Source organism: Lathamus discolor, chromosome 3 (assembly GCF_037157495.1).
Source record: "Lathamus discolor isolate bLatDis1 chromosome 3, bLatDis1.hap1, whole genome shotgun sequence".
NCBI classification, from domain to species: Eukaryota; Metazoa; Chordata; class Aves; order Psittaciformes; family Psittacidae; genus Lathamus; species Lathamus discolor.
The window spans coordinates 40,268,227-40,290,273 of NC_088886.1; the positions used below are offsets into that span (position 1 = coordinate 40,268,227).

At 45.1% G+C, this 22,047-nt stretch overlaps 1 protein-coding gene across 9 annotated transcripts in view; it reads right to left on the reverse strand.

The window, feature by feature from the left end:
- LOC136012048 (uncharacterized) overlaps nucleotides 1–22,047 on the reverse strand; it is a 97,854-nt gene that overhangs the window by 52,179 nt on the left and 23,628 nt on the right. For 8 of the 9 annotated variants that reach the window (XR_010611556.1, XR_010611555.1, XR_010611554.1 and 5 more), the window contains exon 2: nucleotides 422–678. The exons of the other annotated variant lie outside the window; for it this stretch is intronic. The gene's annotated coding sequence lies outside the window, so the exon portion shown is untranslated. The remainder of the gene's footprint in view (nucleotides 1–421; nucleotides 679–22,047) is intronic. 9 annotated transcript variants of the gene reach the window in all.

The following is a 22,047-nucleotide window of genomic DNA, read 5'->3' on the forward strand; positions in this document are numbered from 1 at the left end:
CCCTGAGGTATGCCAAGCCCATATGTTGCTGTCCCCTTTCACACACATTACAAAAGAGCCAAAAAATTCACTCCTTGGAGATACACTCCTTTGTGCACGGTCCACCCAGCAGAATGAAGAAACCTAGCTCAGATGGCCACAAAACCATGTTGTTGCTTAGTAAGACTTCACTTAACAGTGACATGAAGTTTATTATTTTGCGGTAAAGTAATATAACCCACCATATTTCCAACATAACATGATTAAGTAAAACTGCTTTATAGTCTTTTGCTTTAAAATTCTCAGTTTTCCAGGAGTAAAAATGTCCTGTATTATACTGCAGACATCTGCGCATTACCCATTTTTATCAGCATTTAGGGCTACGATCAGAAGACTCTGACTTCACTGTAAAAAATCAACTGTCTTACAAGCAATCAGGTACCTGCATTAAAAGTCCACAGTTTACAGCTGTTCTTGGCTGCCCCAGGTAGCTAATGTTGTTGGAGACATCTGCTCTGTCCTGGCATCCAGAGGGGAACACGATGTTTCGGTGTCACTGCCAGCACTTCCAACGTGCCCCGCTCCCCCTCTGTGGGCTGTACAGGTCCATCAGCCGCTGAGCCCAGCTCTTCAGATGACACTGGGGTCTGCCCCTGAGGAGAGCACTATCCAGTGGTCTGAGGCTTTATTTAAAACTGGCTGTAAAACATACACCACTGATTAGCATGTTTTAAACGCCAGACTTTTTTGGACTGATGCTCCCAACCGATGGGTTTTAAGGTAACATCACATTTGTCAGTATCACAGATGATCACTACTTTAACATCAAAATATTTCCCTTCATTAAGCATCATCTGCAGAGTTGTCACATGCAGGAAGATGTTTGAAACAACTCTCTAGGATGCCAATACAGAATCAGCATAAAAACTGCTCTTTGAATGAAAGCTTAGACTTCTGGCTGGAAACATCTCCCAAGCAGCAGCAACTGCAGCTCACGTCACAACATTCTCGACAACAACAGCTAAAAGATCCCCATTTTAAAAGCTACAGAACATTACAGTGCAAAGCTAAACACTCATTCACGGCTGTGACAGCCCTGTGGGGATCATCTCCCTGTCTCTTAACATACATGAATTATCCTCCCAAATAGCTACTTTTCTATCAACAATATGCACAACATCTTTCAAAAGGCAAAATGGAAATCCCTGCAAGTATTTTTGGTGCTGCTTCCAGCCAGAAATAACAGTAATCTGATCCACAAGTGAATTCCGTTTCTGTTGCTGAATTCCTTTGTACAAATATCTCTGCTTTGAAAAGGTTTGGCAACAGGAAGACACAAGCTAATTTTACTTATAAAGTGTGAATCAAAGAAGATTTGCAAGTTTCTGAATCACAGAAAGTAAGCGTCTGTGGCCTCTTACCAGTTCTGTCAAGAGAAAACATCACAGTTCAGCTATTTTAGATGCAAATGCAGACCTACTTGCTGCAGCCCTGCAGATCTGCACCTCCCACCACCCTCACACTCTCCCCAAGCACAGCAACATGACCAAATCCAGAGTCTTGTCTTGGGACACAGGAAACATCTAGCCCCATTCAAACCCTCTGTTGTTAACAGGCTATATTACCATGGGCAAAATTTAGCCTGTAGTGTTAGAAAATAGAGTAAATCATTAATTTGGGAGAATCCAGAAAGCGCTTTGTGAAAGAAACAGGTGACCAAGGAAATGGTGAGCTACTTTCCACATTGCACAGTGCCAAAACCCCTGGGAAGCTCAGAGACTAAGCTACAAAGATGTGTGCAGTAGAAGCAAATCTCCAGGGGCTGCGTAGTGCCTATGGCCTGATCCCGCTGCACTGTAAGTGAAGGCCTATGATCAGTTAATGCCTCTGTGCTCTTTTGCTGCTGAGAGAGCTCCCACCCAAGGTAAGGTTGTTCTGAGGATGGAGACAGCTCTGCCACACTGGCTGCAGCAGCCCTGGGGAACATGCAGTTGGCCAGCCTGCTTCTGCAGTCCCTGGGAACAGGCACTGCCTGCCACCCCACAGAGTATGCCAGGCTGCTGGGGTCAGAGCTGCTGTGAGCACTCCTCTAACATTTTCATCTCTTCATTCACTGCTTACGACAGACTTGATCCCCTCCAGCCCTGCAGGAACAATGCTGAGGGCTGGAAGGCTTCAACATGTCTTTCTAGTACCACCAATTCATTGCTCTCCAGCCTCCCAAAGACCATCTTAGTGCCGTACCCCAGTTCATGGGTGAACACCACCGTATCTTCTTCTTTCTTAAAATGGGTCTTGAGGGTTTACAGATGTCAGGCATGGTATAAAAAATTAAACAGCATTGTTTGAAGGAATGAAGGGTCCTCCATCTCCCAGCAGTCTGTGGGATCTGGCCATTGAATATACGGGTGAATTCTCCCATAAAATTCAGCATCAGGCATGCTTAATCTTGCTTCATCATTTTTGTACACTGCTGCTCTGCAGCCTGACAGTTCATCTTCTGCACAGCTCCATTTGTCAAACCAAATTGTTCCCTGACAGTCTGCAGAGACATATATTTGCCATCTGCAATCTATTCCTCGGTTTCTGGCACATATTTTCAGTGCTTTCTTTTGAAAGCTGTTTCAGATTTCCATGGGCTTCTTCATAACCTCTGCTAGCAAAGCCTCATACAGTCTAATTGTTGACAGCTGTGTCATGAGAAGTATTTTACGTTTCTTTTGTTGTTCCTCTTGCTATATGCATACAAGTTGCTACATTAAGAGCTTCTGAGCTGTGTAACACGCACCAGGATGTGGAAAGACGGTCTCTGCGAGAGTGGGTTAGAGGGATTTAGTTTGTTACAGCCTTATAGAAATAGTTGCAGCTCTATGCAGTAAAGTATTGACAAGTAAAAGGCATTTGAGCAAACAGGCATGAAGCTCTGAAGTTACAGGTTATTGGTAAGCAAGTACAGAGTTAATTAGTGTAATGACTGTAAGATGCTCAGAGAGCTATGGATCATTTCACAAAAGAAAATCCAAAGCTATTAGCACATTTGTCAGAACTAGGAAAACTTGCAAAGTTGTATTTTCCTGCTGAAGCTCCAAGGACCAGCAGGGTCCCTCTCTCTGACAAAGGCACCTGTGTCACATTGACTATGACCAAGCCAGCAGTCAGGCTGGTTATCAGAGTAGGCCAAACAAGGCTGTAGGACCTCAGCTCACACCCAACTGCAGCACTAAAAAGAAAACAGCCACAGCTGTACTTCCAGCCCAGAAGCAGAAGAACCTGGTACAGGCAGTGGCTGTGCCTCTTTGATCCAACGTTCAACCGTGACTTGTGATACATCCTGCATCCATGGGAAGTCTCATTCCAAAGCAGTCAAGACACATACCTAGATGCAAAAACTTCTTTATGTATAGCAAAGGTCAGCATTAATAAAACACTTAGGTCAGGGCCTCTGTAACTCTTGGGACACTGAGTACCCTATACTCAGATCTTTCACACAGTACCATCCCACATGAGAAGTACTAGGCTGGAAAAAACTAAATCTCTCCTTTTCTTTTGGAATTTACATTTCAGTTTCATGGTAAAGAAAAATCCAGTAAAAAAAAACCAACAACAACAACAACAAAAAACCACAAGCAAACAAAGGACATACTCCAAACCCCCAATAAAATCACTGTTGATTTCCACCCCCCCCAAGGCAGAAAAGGGACTGCAAGTGTCAGCAGAAGATGTGGTATCTGAGGGCGTATCCAGGAGATGCGAGGTTGTGGTACTACTATGAAAGATGGAAAACACTGAGGACTAGACTGTTCTCTCTCTTCTGCAAGGCTGAATACAAATCTGAAACATCTGTTCACCCAACTTGAGATGAGCTCTCGGTCAAGTAACGTAAGCACAAACTCTCCCTGACATCAGTGTAGAATAACTATCAGCTAAGCTTTTTGTGGAAATCTAAGAATCCAGACACTTGATGTTCCCTGCAAGCACAGAATAACAATGCATTTTTACTACCAGCATAACATTTCCAGAGAAAAATAAGTACTTTTAAAAAGTATTCTAAATCCTGAAATCTTTGTTTTTTCTAGAACTAAACTGTACAGACTCTGCTTTAGGAGCTACTCAAACTGGTCAGTAATCGCTATATATATAACATATAGCTGAGGTCAGCACAACTGGTACTTGAGCATAGAATGGTTTGGGTTGGAAGGGACCTTAAAGCTCATCTAGTTCCAGCCTTCCTACTATGGGCAGGGACACCTTCTGCTAGACCAGTTGCTCAAAGCCCTGTCCAACCTGGCTTTGAACACTGCCCAGAGATGGGGCAGTCACAGCTTCTCTGGGCAATCTGCTCCCCTATCAAAAGCATTATCCAACGGGCAGAGAGCAGGATTTCAGCTGAAAGTATTGGAGGACAGAACTCATTTGCAGAACTTGCATCCAGACCCCAGTTCAGGGCTCACATTTCTTGTTGCATCTCCAAATTTGGTAGGAGAGGGTGCTCCGGTTTTTTGTGCATTTTTTGCAGGGTTCAATTCTCATAAATTGCCACCTATACTTACAGAATAAACACTTTTTTAGCAATATGAGATACACTAAGTTAATAAAAGTGCAGTGGCAGATCAAGCAAAAAACTGCAGAACTATGTGCTATATACACCTTTTCCCTGCTTCTGCAGCTCCAAAGCAAGTGTTGCCTGCAGCTCTCCATGAAATCTCTGCATTCAATACATTTTAAAGAATGAACCCCCTCCCGTTAACTATAAATTGGGGTCAGTTTCTGGTTCTACTCCTAATTCTATATGCGCATGTAAAAGTCACTTCGTTTCCATGCTGCTGTTCTCAAATCCTTTGTCTGCCTTGCCTCTTCAGCAATGGCTAAGTAGGGATTGTCAGATTGTCCCCAGCTAAGTACCCGCACAGTACCCAAGGCAGGGAACTGGATTTGAAACGGAGAACTCTAAAAGCCACAGGAAGAAGGGAGGAAAAAAAAAATTAAAAATGAAAAATATTAGCACATGGCACCCAGTAGCTTCCCAGCGGTGCGGGGGGAAGGCCATGCCACTTATTTTTGCCTTCCCTCCGTACAACAGTAGATGGAGCTCTCCTTTCACCAGCTTCAGGAGTCCATTAATGCCTGCAGTATTACAAATTCGAGCACTGTAATTATTCTGTCAGCACCTGCTAGGGCTGCTACATTTGACCGATCTGTGGTGGCTACAAAGGAGGGATCTCGGGCTCCACAGCTGTCTGCTCGACATCACTCAGCAGCATGGAATTCTCCAAAACTTGTAAATGACAAAAATGTTTGATTAACCGCAGTATTGCCTTTCCTACCAGTTAAGCATTGTGTAATGTGCTTCCTCTGTAAATTTTTACCAGGATTACACGGAATTCAGTGCAGTTTGAGAAATGACATGGCACGTTTTATTTCCCTTGCAAAATAAGGAATGAGAGATTTTGCTTGCCACATTGAGAGAACATATATAAAAATCGTATCATGCCTGTGAGTACTGAAGACTACATTATCCAGAGCATTTTACAGGCACTAAAGGTCAAGGGATCTGTGGCCAATTTCTCAACAATTGCTTGCAGACCTGACACCTACCCTCTGTATGTAACAGCAGGACAGGGGAGGAGGGATGAGGGGCAACACCGGCATTTACTTCCATCTCTGCAAGCTGTGAAAAATTACAAATGCAGATGTTGATTTTCTCTCTTCCCAGCCCATCTTTATGTGCTGCTGCAAGTGACTCCAGTAAAACCCTGCAAGAGGCAGAAGGCCTTTGTGATGTTGTGCACCACAGGACCAGAACTACAGCTGCAATTTCCTCGAGACATACCAGCCAGATTTTCTGCAACAAGAACTGACAAATTAAATACTGCAGAGAAGTGAGAACAAAGTTAGGCTGCTCTCTCTCATTTTGTTTGGTTGTTTGGTTCCCCCCCACCTCGGGGTTTGGGGGTGTTTTGTTTTTTTGTTGGTTGTGGTTTTGGTTGCCTTTTTAATGTACCATGCACATCCTGCTTCATTCTGCTACAAATCCAAATGCGGGCTTGACTTTAAAGAGTAATCACATGCTACTGACTGCCAGGGAAGGCTATCTTCAAAGCCAATGTACAACTTGTTATTCTTTGGAAACATGCACTGCAATATAAGCAATATATAAAAACATACTCCAACCTTTTTTTAGATTCTTTGAAGAAGATTTCATGTTACGCAAGTAGACAAGCCAAGCATATTGTAGAGTTACATGAGATGCTGGAGATGATATTTGCCAGCAAGGTAATTCAATATACATCCATTCTTGCGTTCAATAATTAAAGAGAGGCCCCCAGCAGTGAATTGCTGGGTGATTATCTCACAGCCTCAGATACCTCAGCCACCAGAGAAGTGCCAGCACCTGCAGACAGGCACTGGCAACTGTGCACCACATCTTCACAGGCAGGTACCGAAACACAAGCAGGCAGTATTTTCAGCAGAACTGATTTTTCATCTCTCTGAATAGAAGTTAACAGAACAAGAGAGATTAGACACCTATCTCTGAAGACAGGGGTTTTCTACCAAATAGCCCAGTAGTGATTGACTTTCTGGATTTAAGACTTTATCCTGTGTCTAATTCCACACAGATATAATGGTCTGTTGAGACAGGATCCGTGCTTCAGCCTTAAGAGAGCAAAAATCTAGGTAAAGACTTTGACATTTGGTCTTTAACGAATAGAAGCCAACAGCTGACAAATTAAATACTTCAGAGAAGTGAAAATTAAACAGTCCTGCAGTCACAAGTGTTGGCATATGGAAAACTGCCACTAAGCTAATAATAGAAGTGTCTACCGCAGCAGAGAGGGAGGTCCCAGTGTCCTAGAACAAGCCATACATCTGGGCACTGGGAAGACAGCCATTAGGCAATGTATGTTTAAGTAGCACATACTTGCTACCTTCCGACCAGCTATTCATCTCTGCAACCACAGGCTGAGGGCAGCAGTCCACAAGCAATAGTGTGACACAAGGGACAAAAATCAGGTTGGGCTCTACCCACCAGGCTCCCATTTTAGCAGACCAGTTTCCTGTAGCCACAGGAACACAGGTACTCATTGCCTGGCTGAGTACACCTCCTTTACTTAATTCACCAAAAAATGGAAAACTGGTTCATTCGTCACACACTTGCATGTGCGTATTCTGGACACGAGCTACTTTCTCTAGTTACTTCAGGTATCTATGAAAAGCATAAAACTGCCTGCGGACAGTCTTCCTTGCTCAACCCAGCCTGACTCCTGCATAATTTCTTTGTGCACAGTGGAGCCATGCTGCTAAGAAATGCAAGGAAAACTGGGGTCATTACATGGAACATGATCAAAGCATGCAGATATTACTCAGAACCAGAGCATGAAAATGATTTACAGACAGGTGATTATGAAGCTAATCTATAGTGCTTGCATAAGGTACTCACTTGATACAGGATGATAATGAATGATACAGGAAAGCAAATCAAGATGGTGGAACTGCAGACAGACATTAGTTAGGTTACGCACCTTCAGCTGCCTACATCTCTACTCAAGTAGAGATGGGAAGACCAAAAGTACGCTGCTGGCTACTGTAGCACAGCACAAGATCATGTATATATTATAGTACCCTAGGAGGAAAAGCACACTCATACGAAACATGCACCACTCACATACGCGTAGCTCTCTTGGAGATGACAGACAAGGGTAATTCACAGCACTCCTCCTAAATAGTGTCCTACACTCTGTAATGCAGATAGCTGACAAGAGATAATGGGCACTAAAGAGCAGAAGTGAGATAAAGCACTAAAGAGAAGAGGGAGATAAAGTGCTGAAGAGGAGATATGCATGAGTGCACACACACACATACAGGGACAAGCCCTAACATAAAGTACAGGCAGGTTCTGCCAGTTTCAGCACTGATTCACTGCTTCTCTTCCTGAAGTATCTGGCCCATATACTTAGGAGACTTTCAGAAGTATCAAGCTGTATAGTAAGGGACAAACCAAGTGGATCCATCAGTCTAGGGAAGAGCAGCTCCTGGGGGCTGAGGGTGCAGGAAGAAGCTTCTGCTCCCAAGGAGGCAAAAGGAAACTTCAAGGAGTTTCTCAGCTGTCTGTTTCTGTACCCACTGACATGCACTCACTGCAAGAGAAATTTGCTGGCTCAAGATGATGCACCATCAGTTTGGATGATGACTACAGGAGGGACAATTAGGTCATCTTCCCTTTTTGACAGAAAAAAGACCCAAGAGTCTCAGATTCACTAAAGGGGATTTCTGTCCAACTATCCCTTTCAGAACACCTGTTAGAACAGCCTGAAAAGCTACCAGCATCATGTTCTCTGAGTTTATGCATAAAACACCTGCTGCGCACACACACAAGCTGCTTTTCAGTCAAGCCCAATACTGATTGTCCATTACAATGGCAAATGTACGCAGGGTTTTTTAGTATAGGTATATGCTCCAGAAAAATCCAGTCCTCTTTGCCTATGATTATAGCAAGAAAAAACAACCTCAAGAGAACCTGCAAGTTTTCCTATTTAATGTTTCAGTTCTGCTCAGATTAGAAGGCAAGAGACAGTTGGACAGTTCTGCCCCTTCTAGCTGCCTCCAGCAAACACAGCTGCTGTCCTCCACAAGCCCAATTTAACTCACGATTTTCTCATCAGAGCTGGAGGTTTGACTTCCACAGCACTGACCACAGGGGACACACCTGCAATGATTTCTTCAGGCTGGCCAGGTTCCTCCTCCAATGAGGAGGAAGGGATGGATTTTTCCTCCTTGCTCAAGGCACACGCTGCTGTGGCCAGGCTTGTCACCAGCCAGGAATGACAGGGAATGCTTCTTAAAGCCTGCTCTTTCCTCAGCACAGGGTACCCACCACAGCCACAGAAATTTTTTGGCACCAAGGATGGTGCCCTGGCCTTCTCTACTACTGCTCCAGGATCTCCCTTCCCTCTATAGCCCCTTTATGCCCTCCTCTTCTGCTGCCACCTTCAGTACCTGTTCTCTCCTGCCCCTGCTTTGGCTTGAACAGTGTGTGATACAGCAAAAAGTGAAGAGCAGGAGACACAGAGGAATACCCGGAGGGCTCATGCCTTCTTACTCCCTTGTTGGCACTCCTGGGAAGGTGACATTTGACCATTCATAGCAATGGTGTTGATCCCACGCTGGGCAATAGCTCACAAATTAAAATAGCAGCAACACTGATGGTACTCACAAGTCTCAGAAAAGAAAGGTGATGTAGAATGGGCTTGCTCATCTTTTCCATGACAGGAAACGTGCCAATCTCTGTTACCAGCACAAATATTATCTACTTCAATCATTCTTTGCAACTCACAATACCGTGCATGAGGACCACACAAATAAGCAAAACCACAGTACTCCTTTTGCCTTCTACGGCAAAAGTTTAAAATGCAGTAAGTCCCAACCTCTCGGCATTGTTCTCTGTATGCTCCAAAGCATTCAGCTGCTCGCTATTTATCGTGTTACAGCCTATGGATGTACCAACATTCTAAATAAAGCAAACTGGTCACCCAGCAGTCAGCTGTTGCAGTGACTGCAGGGCAGGCAGCCTCTCCAGGGGCCAGAACCTCATGGCCAGCACAGGCTGCCAGTGACAGCACCAAGAGGAGCTGCCAGCAAGCTTGCCTCAGTGAAACAAGAATCTTCCGCTTTCTATCCAAATGCATTAACAGCAGAGAGAAGAGTCAAGGAGGAGGAAGGGTAGCCAGCTCTTACAAGTACATGTACGGCACTGTCTTAAGCTACCATTTTTCAATTACTTTTCTGCTTTATGGCCCTTAGCACAAGCAGAAAAATGGAATTGAGGTGCAGAAAGCAACCAGTTTCTCTTTCAGCTTCTCATGCATTCACACCAAATCAGAGCTTGGATCAGGGATGCCCCCAGGAAGTACTGGAAAACATATTCAGAGCTTCATGAAAATTTGTTTTTACGGGACACAGGTTGCTTTGGAAATTACAAGCAAAAGGCACTGAAGTGTAACAACTTTTTGAGAGGTACCTCCATCAGAAGATTCCTATGGCATTTCAGATACCCAACACAAGCCTGGTGGGCAGGAGCAGGGCTGTGGCCAGGTATACCCGCAGCCTTTTTCCCTGGTGCCAGTTCTGCACGACCACTGAGACAGGGACCCTTGGTGAGGAGCCTCAGCACCATCATACCTGATAGAGCCTGACCCCTCAGCAGCATGCGAGCATGCTGGGGGTGTGCTCCCAGGCATCCCTTCTATGGGCTCAGTTATGAGGCATGAACATGAACAGGGGTCCTGCTGAAGCAGCCACCTCCCCCAGGGGTAGCCTGCAGCAGCTCTGCAGCAGATCCCAGCATGGCACAGAGGCAAACAGCCTCCCAGCTCACTGCAGGCTTGGTGTGTTTGGAGATGCCTGCATGCACCGCAAACCACTGGAGGAGAGTGTGAAGAGGCTGCAGATGTACCAGCACCATCCCCGAGGCCAGGCGCTGGAGCACAGATGGCCAGAACACATTTGAATCAGTCCATGTAGGCACCCTCTCACCAGGGGACGGCACATGTTCCCCAGGCTACCAGGCTGCGTGCTGATGTACCTCATGCCCAAGGCAAGGGAACAGCTTCCCAAAGCCCATGAGGGTACCAGTAAATGTGCAGAGCAGTCAAGGACCCTCCACTGGGCAAAACTACAGTGATCAGAGCCAGCTGAGCTCTTGGAAGCCTTGTACGCAGCTTCAGGAGGTCTGCAGCAACCCAACAGACCGTGGTGTCAGCTCCTTGCTTTCCCAGGCCTTCCAGGGGAAGGCCAGGAGGGGACAGATGGAGACAGAGAATGTGTTGCCAAGCACCCCAACCCACACACACAGATCTCCTCTGGAGATCTTTCCCTCAAGCCATGCTGCCTGTTACCGCTGGTGAGAGCCAGCAGGACCCCAGTGGTGCGAGCACAGTCAGTGGCCTGCTTGTCCCTTCCCACACCTGAGCAGTTCATGCTCCAGCTTAAGAAGTCTTTGTTAAGGACCAAAATATTCCATTTATTTCTGGGTGCATGATGCACACTCAGTCCTGGATGCTATTGGAAATAGCAGGAGGGAGGTGGCAGTAAAGGCCATCTCCCTTCCCACAAACAGCTTGAACTTGCTTTTTTACATTAGCTTTTGGTTCATTTGTCTTTACTCGAAATTCAGCCAGTGAATTAGCTAGATGTTTTAATGATCAAATTCTTTGTATTTCTTATTAAAAGCTGGTTCAAACAGCACTGTGACTGCATACATGGCTTTTTGGGGTGTTATGCACCTGTGTTTGGCTGAATTGCTGTAGTTTGCCCCTTCACTGCAAGTGAAGGTTTTTCACTTCAGGGGAAACAGCATTTGCAGTAACAAGCTGTCCCTCAGGCCCCAACAGCACAAGCACAAACTGTACCTTACTGTAACACACCAGCTATTCCAGATTTCTTTCCACCTGTATTATATACAGCATGGAAGCTTCAGGAATGTAATTTTACTTTATGCAGAATGATTTCCTTTCACACATCAAGCACCAGCTTGCAAAATAACCCACAGTTCTGATCTTAAAGGTTAGAGCAAAATGCCCAACCTCAGTCCCAGGGTGTCACAAGTAGCAGACATTTGGGTGTAAAAACATGGTGCACAATTGCCTCAAAGCGGGTATATGCATGTGCAGCTTGGAAATACAAAACCCAAAAGGCAGAGATTTAATAAAAATGTGGCCATCAATACACAAAAGCAGGAGAATATATGGGCAGAGATCTATTTTCATATGCAATAAATGCATGGTAGTTTTATGAATATTGGTTATTTGCATGCGCCTTGAAAAAACACTTGTATGGAATAAAGCAGGTAAGAATCCCATAGTTTTCCTTATTACCCAAAGACAGTGTAAAGCAGCAGCTTTGGTGATTTACTTTCCCAGGTTTCTTACATAAGGAGATGAAAGGCAACCACAACGGACATCTCACTACCTGCCTCTCCTCCTCTCTGTACTCTGTCCCTCTCTCAGCTGAGTGCTTCCTTTTCCTTTTCTTCTGACTTCACGTTACTGCCAGTCCTGGTTTTCCTCCCACATGGCAAACATTCATCTCCTGGCTACATTCACTTGCAAGAAGAAACAAGCCGCCTGCCTCGCTCTGCACAGTATTAAAAAAATGACATGGGCCTAAACTTCACAGCGAAGCACAAACGCACCTGATCTACTAAAAAGCTAAAGGACCAAGCTTACAGGACAGGCTGCTCTCAGAAGTTTCAGTCCTGTGGGTAAAACGCAGAGCACCAGTTTTAAATGTATTTTATGTGGTAGACAGAGGCTGCTCATTCAGTGTATTAGAGGTAGATGAACACAGAACAAGCATTAGCAGCTGATCGTTTCCGTGATGGGAGAGATTTATTCTGTGAAGTCTTTACATAGTACTTGCTCAAAAACCCAAGACAAAAACCAAGATCAGAACACACTGGCATACATGTGGAGATGATAAAGAAAATCCAATCAAAAGACAGAGTTACAACGACATTTCCCACTGCGAGAACCAGAGGAAGGATGGAGGCAAGAAAGTGCTTTGTTCAGTGTACGTCACCCCCACCCAGTCATCACCACACGCCTTCCTTTGAGGGGGGGTCTCACCTAGGTAAACAACACCCACTTAAGTGTAAGTCAGTTCTCTCATAAGATACAGCAGCAAAGGCCAGCAAAAGTACGGGCAAGTCTAAAGCCACAAGTCTAAAATTATTTGAAGACACAAGCATATATGGAAAAAGCCCCTGGTTTAAAACATGGGTTATGAAAGCCAAACAGTTGTGCCCGGTACTGTGATCAAATGCCATCCTTATTCCATCAGAGCTTAAAATAGGGTAAGTAACAAGGCAAACAACTGTAAAAAATCCCGAGCTGCTGCCAACGGACATGCAGTAGGCAGCAGCACCACACTGTTTCACTCCACTTCCAGGGACTGTGGTGTTTTTAGAAGGAAAGCCTCCATTATGATTCAGGAACACATTCAGTTAAGTGTTGATACAGCCAGACAAACTTCATCGGTAAACTACACACTGCAAAAAGATCCAGAGACCACAATGTTAAACCAGCCTGGCCCCAGCATGACAGGCAGCGCATGCATGCACAGCACGGCTCATCTCTCGAGAGCACCGTTAGCTGCCGGCACATAGGCAGGGGTCCCTGTATTTCATTTACTCAACCCACAGGGCAAAAATTGGGTGCAAGTTCATAATCCATGAACTCCCAAGATACCCTGAACGCCCTCTGTCAGGCCCAGGTAGTTCTCATATTTTAGCAAGAGATTGCACAGGCTTTGTTAGTGCTGGAAGCTGAGGCTTTGTAACAAGCCCCAGGAGTTCAGTACATTCTGTTCAGAGTGCCAAACGCACTGAATAACCACTTACATTTGCATTTGCCTAAACATAGCCTAACATACTATAAGCAAATAGCAGGAATAGGTTTAGCACTCGAGCACAACTGAAAGCAAAAAACACCCATCAATAGTTTGGTTCTTTTCCAGGAAGACCAGGAAAAGCCAATATGAATCAGAATCATTGAAAAGGTATTTTTGTACTGCAGCAAAACCCAAAGAATAAAAAGTTCTTGGCAAACATCTCGAACTTCAAAACCTATTTTTAACCAGTCAGTACATTTTATAAGCTTATCTGTAGATAAGCTGCTAAATACCGTTTCTGGGGTTTAGCGTTTTTGCTAGAGACATGCAATCTCTGCTGCTGCCTGAGCCTGACTGCTTTTCTCTGCAATAGCAGAGAGATCGCAGAGAGGCGGCCAGCCTTACAGCAGAACTGCTGCATTATGAATCAGATCATGCTCACCAGGAAAAGGCAGGCTGTAGTGTTTTGGGTGGGCTAGAGAGAGCCAAGAGACTTGGGGTGCTATTCTTGGCGTCGCCAGCGATTCGCCGCATGACCTTGTGAAAGTGACTTAGTCATTGCATACATCAGTTTCTCAGCCTCTTCATGTTAAACATCAGTAGTACTGCAAAACACCCCAGAGGCTGCTCGCTTCATGAAGAAAGGGAGGAAAAGAATTACATTGTCTGAAGAAGAAAGGAAATAACGTGGTGCATCCAGGTGCAGCCACATTTCTGATTTCAAAGGCAGTCTGGACTGTGGTTGAAACAAAGGCTCTAACCCAAGGAGTAAAAGAGAAATAAAGTGTTAAAAAAAAAAAAACAAACCAAAAAATCCCCCAAAACCCAGCATTGCCATATAATTATTTTGTCCCTCTGGGTGTTTGATGAGGAAGGTGTTACTATAATCGAATACCTGTAAGGTAGATGCCTCAAATACATCCGACTAGACTGACTAGATTCATCTTCACAGTATTCCTGTGCAAAGGAAGGAGGATGCCAAGCACTACTGTTGTGGAGATGGTTACAGAAGAATACCCCTATAGTTAAAGATAGCCCATGTCTCTGGATGTGGTGATGCATGCTAGCGATTTTTTAAAGAAGCTCTGCCTGGTAACAGAAAGGGATACAGCCTACTGGTGGTGGAAAGAAGTTCCCACTCACCATGTTACACATGTCCCAGGCAGTGGCTCTGGAAGCATGCTGGTGCCGACACAGCCTTGCCAAGAGGCGTATCAGCCAACCCATGGCGCAGTATGATGTCAGCTGAAGTATCTCATCAACAGGAGTTTCACTGAAACTGCCTTAGCCATGCCAGGTGGCATGTCATTCAATCCAGCACGCCCTGTGTTGGCCTGCAATAATCTATGCTATAGATATGCAACAGCTTCTGGAAGGAAACACCAGATGTATGTTGAAACCTGAAAGGGCCTTAGTTCACACAAGTCTTCAGCTAAAGAAGCCCATGGCAGAGGTGTTTTTAGCACAGCTGTAGGAGCAGAGAGGACTGTCACAAGGCCAAGCCTGTTCTATCCCAACCACACACAAGCAACAGGCATCTACAGTTCCATTTATTCCCAGGTTCCGTCCAGTTGCACAGGAGAGCTTTGGCTGCTGTTCAAAGCCAACAAACAGCTCTGCAGGATCTCAGGGGGGCATTAGTTCTGCTGCTGCATCAAATAGGATTGCTTTCCTCCATAACAGAAGGCTCCAGTGTGCACAGCTTACCCCAGACATCCATGCTTCAGTATCCAAATAAACAGTTTCTAGATTTGGTCTGGAGTGTGTTTGCTGTGGCCACTCCCCCAGGGCTGACTCAGGTGAGAAACATCCACTCTTCTCTGCTAACTCACACCATGTGCTGTGCTGGCCACTGGCCACCCACTTGCCACAGGCCAGGACTCAGAGAGGTGGAGAAGAGGAGAGGATTATAAGGCAAACTGGTAAGTAAAAGAAAACACAGAACTGGAGCATGAAAGAATGTGGAAAACGGCATGGAACACACGTGTAAAACCTCTGTAAAGGTAGGTGTTGCTCAGAACTGTTAAAGGACTACTGGACAGTCTGTGGAAAAAGAAAGTTAAAGAAAAAGCTACACACATCATGAGCATCAGTAACCTTCATGTCTACTGAGACTTCCAAGGCAGCAAATACAAGCAGCAAATGCCCAAAAGCCACTGTAAGAAAATTCTGCCACAGCTGGGGTAGGCAAGGCAAGGAGGCAGCACCAAGCGCAGGAAAAAGCACAGTGCTGGGTTCTGCGTGTGGGTCACAAGAACCTTACGCAATGCCACAGGCTTGAGAGGAATGGCTGGAAAGCTGCCTGGCAAAAAAGGACCTGGGGGTGTTGGTCAACGTTGGCTGAGCAAGAGCCAGTAGTGTGCCCACATGGACAAGAAGGCTAAGAGCATCCTGGCTTGTACCAGCAATAGTGTGGCCAGCAGCACTAGGGAAGTGATCATCCCTCTGTACGCTGCACTGGGGAGCCAACACCTCAAATACTGTGTTCAGTTCTAGGCCCCTCACTACAAGAAAGACATTGAAGTGCTGGAGAATGCCAAAGAAGAGCAGTGAAGCTGGTGAAAGGTCTTTAGCATCAGTCTTATGAGGAGCAGCTGAGAGCACTGGGGTTATTTAGCCTGCAGAAGAGAAGGCTCAGTGTAGACTTTATTGCTCTCTACAACTACCTGAAAAGAAGTTGTAGTGAGGAGGGGGGTCAGTCTCTTCCCAAGTAAGAAGAGACAGGGTAAGAGGTAATGACCTCAAGCTGCACCAGGGGAAGTTTAGATTAGATATTAAGAAAAATTTCTTCCCTGAAGGGATTGTCAAACCCTGGAACAGGCTGCCCACTGAAGTGGTAGTCACCATCCCTGCAGGGATTTAAAAGACATATAGATGTCACACTCAGGGACATAGTTCAGCAGTTGCCTTGGCAGTGTCAGGTTAATGGTTGTATCTTACTGTCTTTTTCCAACCCAAATTGTTCTATGATCAGCATTCCTCAAAACACACCAGGCTTTGCAGGAATACTTCTGTCTGAGATGGAAGCCTCAACCTCCACTGCAGTAAATGAGAGCCTCCACAGAGGAGAAACAGGAGTCTTAACCTGCTGTGTTCTGTGTGATTGTTTAACTGCATTCATGAACCCATTGTCAGATACGTATGACTGTGCTAGAGCCCTTCCCCAAAACATCAGCAGCCACTGCAGCAGCAAACATGACCAGTGATTACCACACACACTTTTAGAAGCTCAGACGGATCCTAGATTGCATCCTGCAGACTGGATTCACAGCTCCACCTCAACATGCCACCTCATGGTTTATTGGGATGAGCTGCCTCCCTTTTTCTGCACACCACGCAATCTCACACTTACTGTTTTCACTCCTTTACTTCTAGGTTAGCTGTACCTTTGCTGAACAGAAATACTGCAACTCCCAAGAAAGGAATTGTGACAAATCACTTCAGACAACAACAGCAGCTGTGACTGCTAACACATGGTACAGTGAGGCTTCTGGACAGGGACTGTCATTCTCACTTTTCAGACTGGAAAACAAACCCCTCCTGAAGGCAAGGACACAAAATGGCACTTTCTAAGTGAACAGATCAGCTGCTTTTGAGTGCTAATCATCACTTGTGTTTGCTCTGCCTGTACCACATTAATCCCATGGGAACACAGGAGCATGAGACATTGACCCTCTCTCCCCTTCTGCTCCGTAACAGTCACAGAACCCTTGTTCAGCCACCAGACACCCTTCTGCTGCACACCCTCTTTGACAAATCAGTTACATTAACTCAATTGAGATAAACTCAAGGCAATTACTATACCTACACCCAGCCTAAAGTCCTCTCCTCCAGCAGGCTTTGCGTGCCTTTGCAATCACAATATTTCTTCATTGCCAAAAGAACCCAACCCTATTTATAAAGGCCCAGAGCTGCACAAATTACAGTTTAATGTAGAAAAAACAGCCTGTGCCACAGGACTGATGGCATCCCCGCTCCAGGCAGAAGTCAGGGACATATCAGGGATTCAGTGTCAGTCTTGGAGCCAGCCTGCTTGAAGAAGTCAGCACACAGCCAGCTGCAGTGTGAACCTACAGCAGACATCCCCAGCCTGCACTGGGTGCAAGGCAACTTACTCCATTGTCAGACACTGTCCACATGAAGACTTAACTTAGGATAACATGTGAGCTATGTGTTCTAGCATTCTGCACATGGGGCTCTCCATGTGGAGATACTCTGAGGATGCTGGCTGTGTTGCAGAGGTGGCAGAAAGAGATTAGGGGAAAAAAACCAAACAGACAAACCTCACCGTAAGTAAATCCCATCCTCCCAGCTCTGCTAAACCTTTCTCCTGTCCCCCAAAACCATGCCTCACAACGCACAGCCTCTGCACAGCCAAGCTAGCTCATGTCTTTCTGCCTCTTCTCCAGCTGCCTGCCCCACGGCGATACATCTGGGACTTCACCAATCTCTCATAACAAAAACGACTTCCTGGAAAAGAGCAACACTTGCTGAAACTTGGTCAAGGTCAATGAGCGTGGGAGAGTGAGACAAAGACTCAAACCCTTCTGATCTACATTGCCCAATTCTGGTCACCACACACAGACCCTGTTTTAGTTTTGCCACTTCTCCCATTTAAATAAGTGTCCTTGATAAGCACACACTGGTTCCTCCAAACCCACAGTAGCCCTGGCTGTTTGCCAGACTGGAGCTAAACCATCTACAGATCTACTTGAACCATCTACAGACAGTTCAAATGGATTCCAACCCTTCCACTGCAGCCAGAAACATGACTTTTTTCCTAGGATTTCCTAAATCTCTTAATCTTATACCTCTGAAATCTTAAAGTCTATATTCATGAAGGGAGACTGAAATGACCGATCTGTTGGTACCAGGGAGGGAAGAAATCCTATTATTTTATTCGTTGGTTGCAGTTCAGGACATCTTATTTCACAGACACCAGCCAGGAAAAGGCTTACATAAGAGTTAATACAGAGATTGAAGTGACTTACAGAGCATTTCACTAGAAGAAAACACCCTGCAAAACACAGAAGGAACTGTATTTGTGCACATTAGTCTTTCTGGGGAACAGAAGAGCAGCTGGGACTGGTGTGATCTCAAGATCTGGCAATATTAAATATCACTTAAGACCAGAGAGACTTGGACATACCTGAGAGTTCAGTAAAGGGATAGAAGCACATGACATACAGGGAGAAGCTCAAAGCTGCGAGCACTCAGGCTTGAGAAGGCTTGGGGGGATTTTATCAATGTGTAAGTACTGATGGAGGGAGTAAACAGGACAGAGCCAGTCTCTTCTCAGTGATGTGCAGTAACAGAGCAACAGGTGAGAGGCACAAACTGAAATACAGGAAGACCCATTCAAGCACAAGAGAAAACCTTTTTCCTGTGAGGCTGGTCAAACACTGCAGTGGGTTACTAGGGAGGTTGCGTAGCCTCCATGCTGAGGAGACACAGCATGCCTGACAGCACTCTGCATGACCTGCTGCATGGCCCCTGCTTTGAAGAGATGACTTGGATTAGATGATGCAGAGGCCCCTTCCAACCTCAACCATCCTTCAATTCTGTGAGAAATGGGAAGAATGTGATTTGTTTAGTCTAGAAAGAGAAAGCTTCAGAGGGAACGTGCCTAACAATCATATTTCTGTGATTTAAGATACCTCCCTCCCTCCCCCATAACCCCAAACTTCTGTACTTCAACCTTTTTTTCTTTCTGTAGCATATGAAAGGCTCCAAAATGGCTTTGTAAAGACTCACAAGAACAATGCATTGTTTTGTAACCGGTACTCCAGTTACATTGGTAGACTTCATTATTTCAGACATAGAAAACCTGATTAAAACAAGTGAAAGTTACCACCTTCTGAAAGCTGGAAACTGCCATTTGCTCAGTTTATACTCTATGGTCAATGAAGACACAATTTAATCCAGACTATAAATTCCTCAGAAACTGCTTGGAGTTCTCAAAAATTCTTTCTTTGAGTTCATCTAGTTAAAACTGAAGTCTGTAGAAGCATGGCTTTGTTATATACTGTTCAAATATGTGTGGCTTATTATAACCTGAGGTAAGCTGTGGTCATCTGAATTGTACGTATTAGAGTCTCACTCTTCAGCACTTAGGTTAGTATCTTCTGTCTGGGTCCAGAAAACCATGCAGATGACTGAACAGAAGTGACAAACACTCCCATGTGCCACGTGTTTCTGCAGATCAGCCTGTGGGAGGGCTGGCCACAGTGATATCCGTTTGGCAGCCAATAAACCTCAGCCAATAGTCACCAGACCTGGACCAGGGGAATGAACTGGAGGACAAGCACAGATATTGCTCATTACCTTGCTCCCTTTTCCCTGATCAGCTGAACACAGACATTACAATCTCACCTAAGCAAGTTACGGCATAACACATATACAGTTAAGGAAAAGAGTCAAGGTGAAGCTTTAGTGCATGCTACCAGATAGACCAAAGCGAACAGGAAGCTCTGCCTCCTCTGTCAAGTTCAGACCACAGCCACCTGTGATTTAAGCCCAACTCTAGACAGCACCAGCAGTTAAACTAGTCTCTGCTGCAACCACAGTAGTTATCGTAGCAAGAGCACAGAACTATTTCACCAATCTTGTAAGTAAAATACTGTCAGGCTTACAGCCTGCAGTTACAAACACAGGATAAATATCTAGGAACATGTACCAACAGCCAGTTCACTGACCTATCTGACCCATGGCTACTGTTGATGACATTACTAAAGGCTCTTGCCCTCCTTGTGATTAACAGCACAAAGCCTTGCTTTCATGATTTCCACAGTGTGACGAGAATGAGTTACTGTAGGTACAGTCACTTTCTTATTGTTTCATTTGAGACACCGAGTACAAATGTTCCAACTCCAAAAATCTGTGTCTTGGCATACTTCGTAGAGTAAGAGAAGTGAAGTGCTGACCACTCACACATCCAGAGCCTTGCTACTCCACGGAGTGGTGAGTCCATGCTGACACACAGGAAAGCTCAGCCAGGAGCAGACAGTGGCTTCACTGAAGTAGCCTTTGCCATTTAGATGATAGAGCAGAGAACATTCAGCCTAAATGTCTTCAGCACATCCTTGCTCAGGTGGAGCCACCGCTGCAAGAAGCTGGCAGGGGGCAGGAGAAGGATCTACTGAGAGTGGTTCTCAAACAAGAAGGTGTACAGACAGATGGAGATCCGTGGGAGCCAGAGGGCAGAGTCACTCTGTCTCACCATATGCAGGCCACAAGCCAAAATGAAAATGTTCCTTAAAATAACAGAAAAGAAAAACATCCATTAAATTGGGTAACTGGGGAGGGGAAAGCCACCATGACCTTGTTCCTTCCAGCAAACTAGCTGTTTTGACTCTTTCAGTACGTACAATATGCACCAGTCCTCGGCAGCAGAAAACATTACAACAACAGGTTGGGGTTTCTTTGCCATCCCATGGGAAAAAAGTCTTTATTCTGTAGGAAGGTTTTGCAATCTTAAAGAAAGCTCTGTGGAAGAGACAGGCACGAAAAAAATGATCTCAAGACATGGATGAACTTAACTTGCTGGTATAAATGTGCATGCTCCACATTTAAGCAGAAATCAAATACCCTACAAACACCCCAAACTCAGCCTGAGAACAGAAAATTGCTGCCTAGCCAAATACCAGTTTCATTCCAACTAAAGCCTGCATTGCAAATGGTGAATTTGTTTTCAAAAGCTTAGCAAAACATAAGTCAGTTTAATTATCTAGAAGCCAAATCTAGATAAGCAAGTGGTGCAAAGGGGCCACCTACTTGAAGCCCTGCCCTGCCACACACTATTCACAGGATACACCTTTATATATTTTTTTAAGTGTTCCTTTATTTTATTCTACATTTGTCTTAATAAATTTATCTTCAGTATTGTAAGTGGTGTTTCTGATAACACTGTTTCTACTGTTGTACTGAAGTTACGGAGAAATTCAGACTAACATACTCTCGAGTATATTACATACATTCAGCCTCACCTTGTCCTTTAGAAGGCACCTGACAAGTGACATTAGTCAGCGTTGCTATATACTCCATCACCTCTTGCTTTGTAAGAAAGCTGGAATGTGCCATGTACAATATGGGATGCAATAGGACAGCACTCACTAGGAAAGGAGATTTAATTGACATGCAAGCTTGTGTTTGCCTAGGTGGCTGGAGATACATTTGTGCAAGGTTCTGGTTTGGTTTTTTGTTGTTTTTTTTTAAAAACACCAGCAGATAAACCCATGGCTACAAATAGAAAACCAGCTTTTGCAGGTGGCAGCCTTTAGGGAACTGGCAATGGAGCACAGCCTGTTTTAGTGGCTGACACCTGCCTGTTAACAACTGAAAGGCACGGCCAGATAATGTAGCTATTGCAAGAGGAGACTGACCATCCCAGCCTAGTTCTCATTCAGCAAGCAAATGCATCAGATGATGCACAGGCATTGTCTTATGCCCGCTTTGCATTTGTCCAGCATCTGGTCCAACAAGGCTGGTCTTTGGGGGAGATCCCACAGTCTCCAGAAACACTAATAACCTCCAGAGATCACCACCATCATCGCACTGGCAGGTTGAGCATCAGGGCAAGCAGCTGAAAGAAAGCAGGAGTCTTATTTGCTTCCTTGGGCTGGGCTCCAAATGGGCAACAAGCATATATAGGGGCACGCAAGGACCCCACAAGTCCTCCTAGTGGGA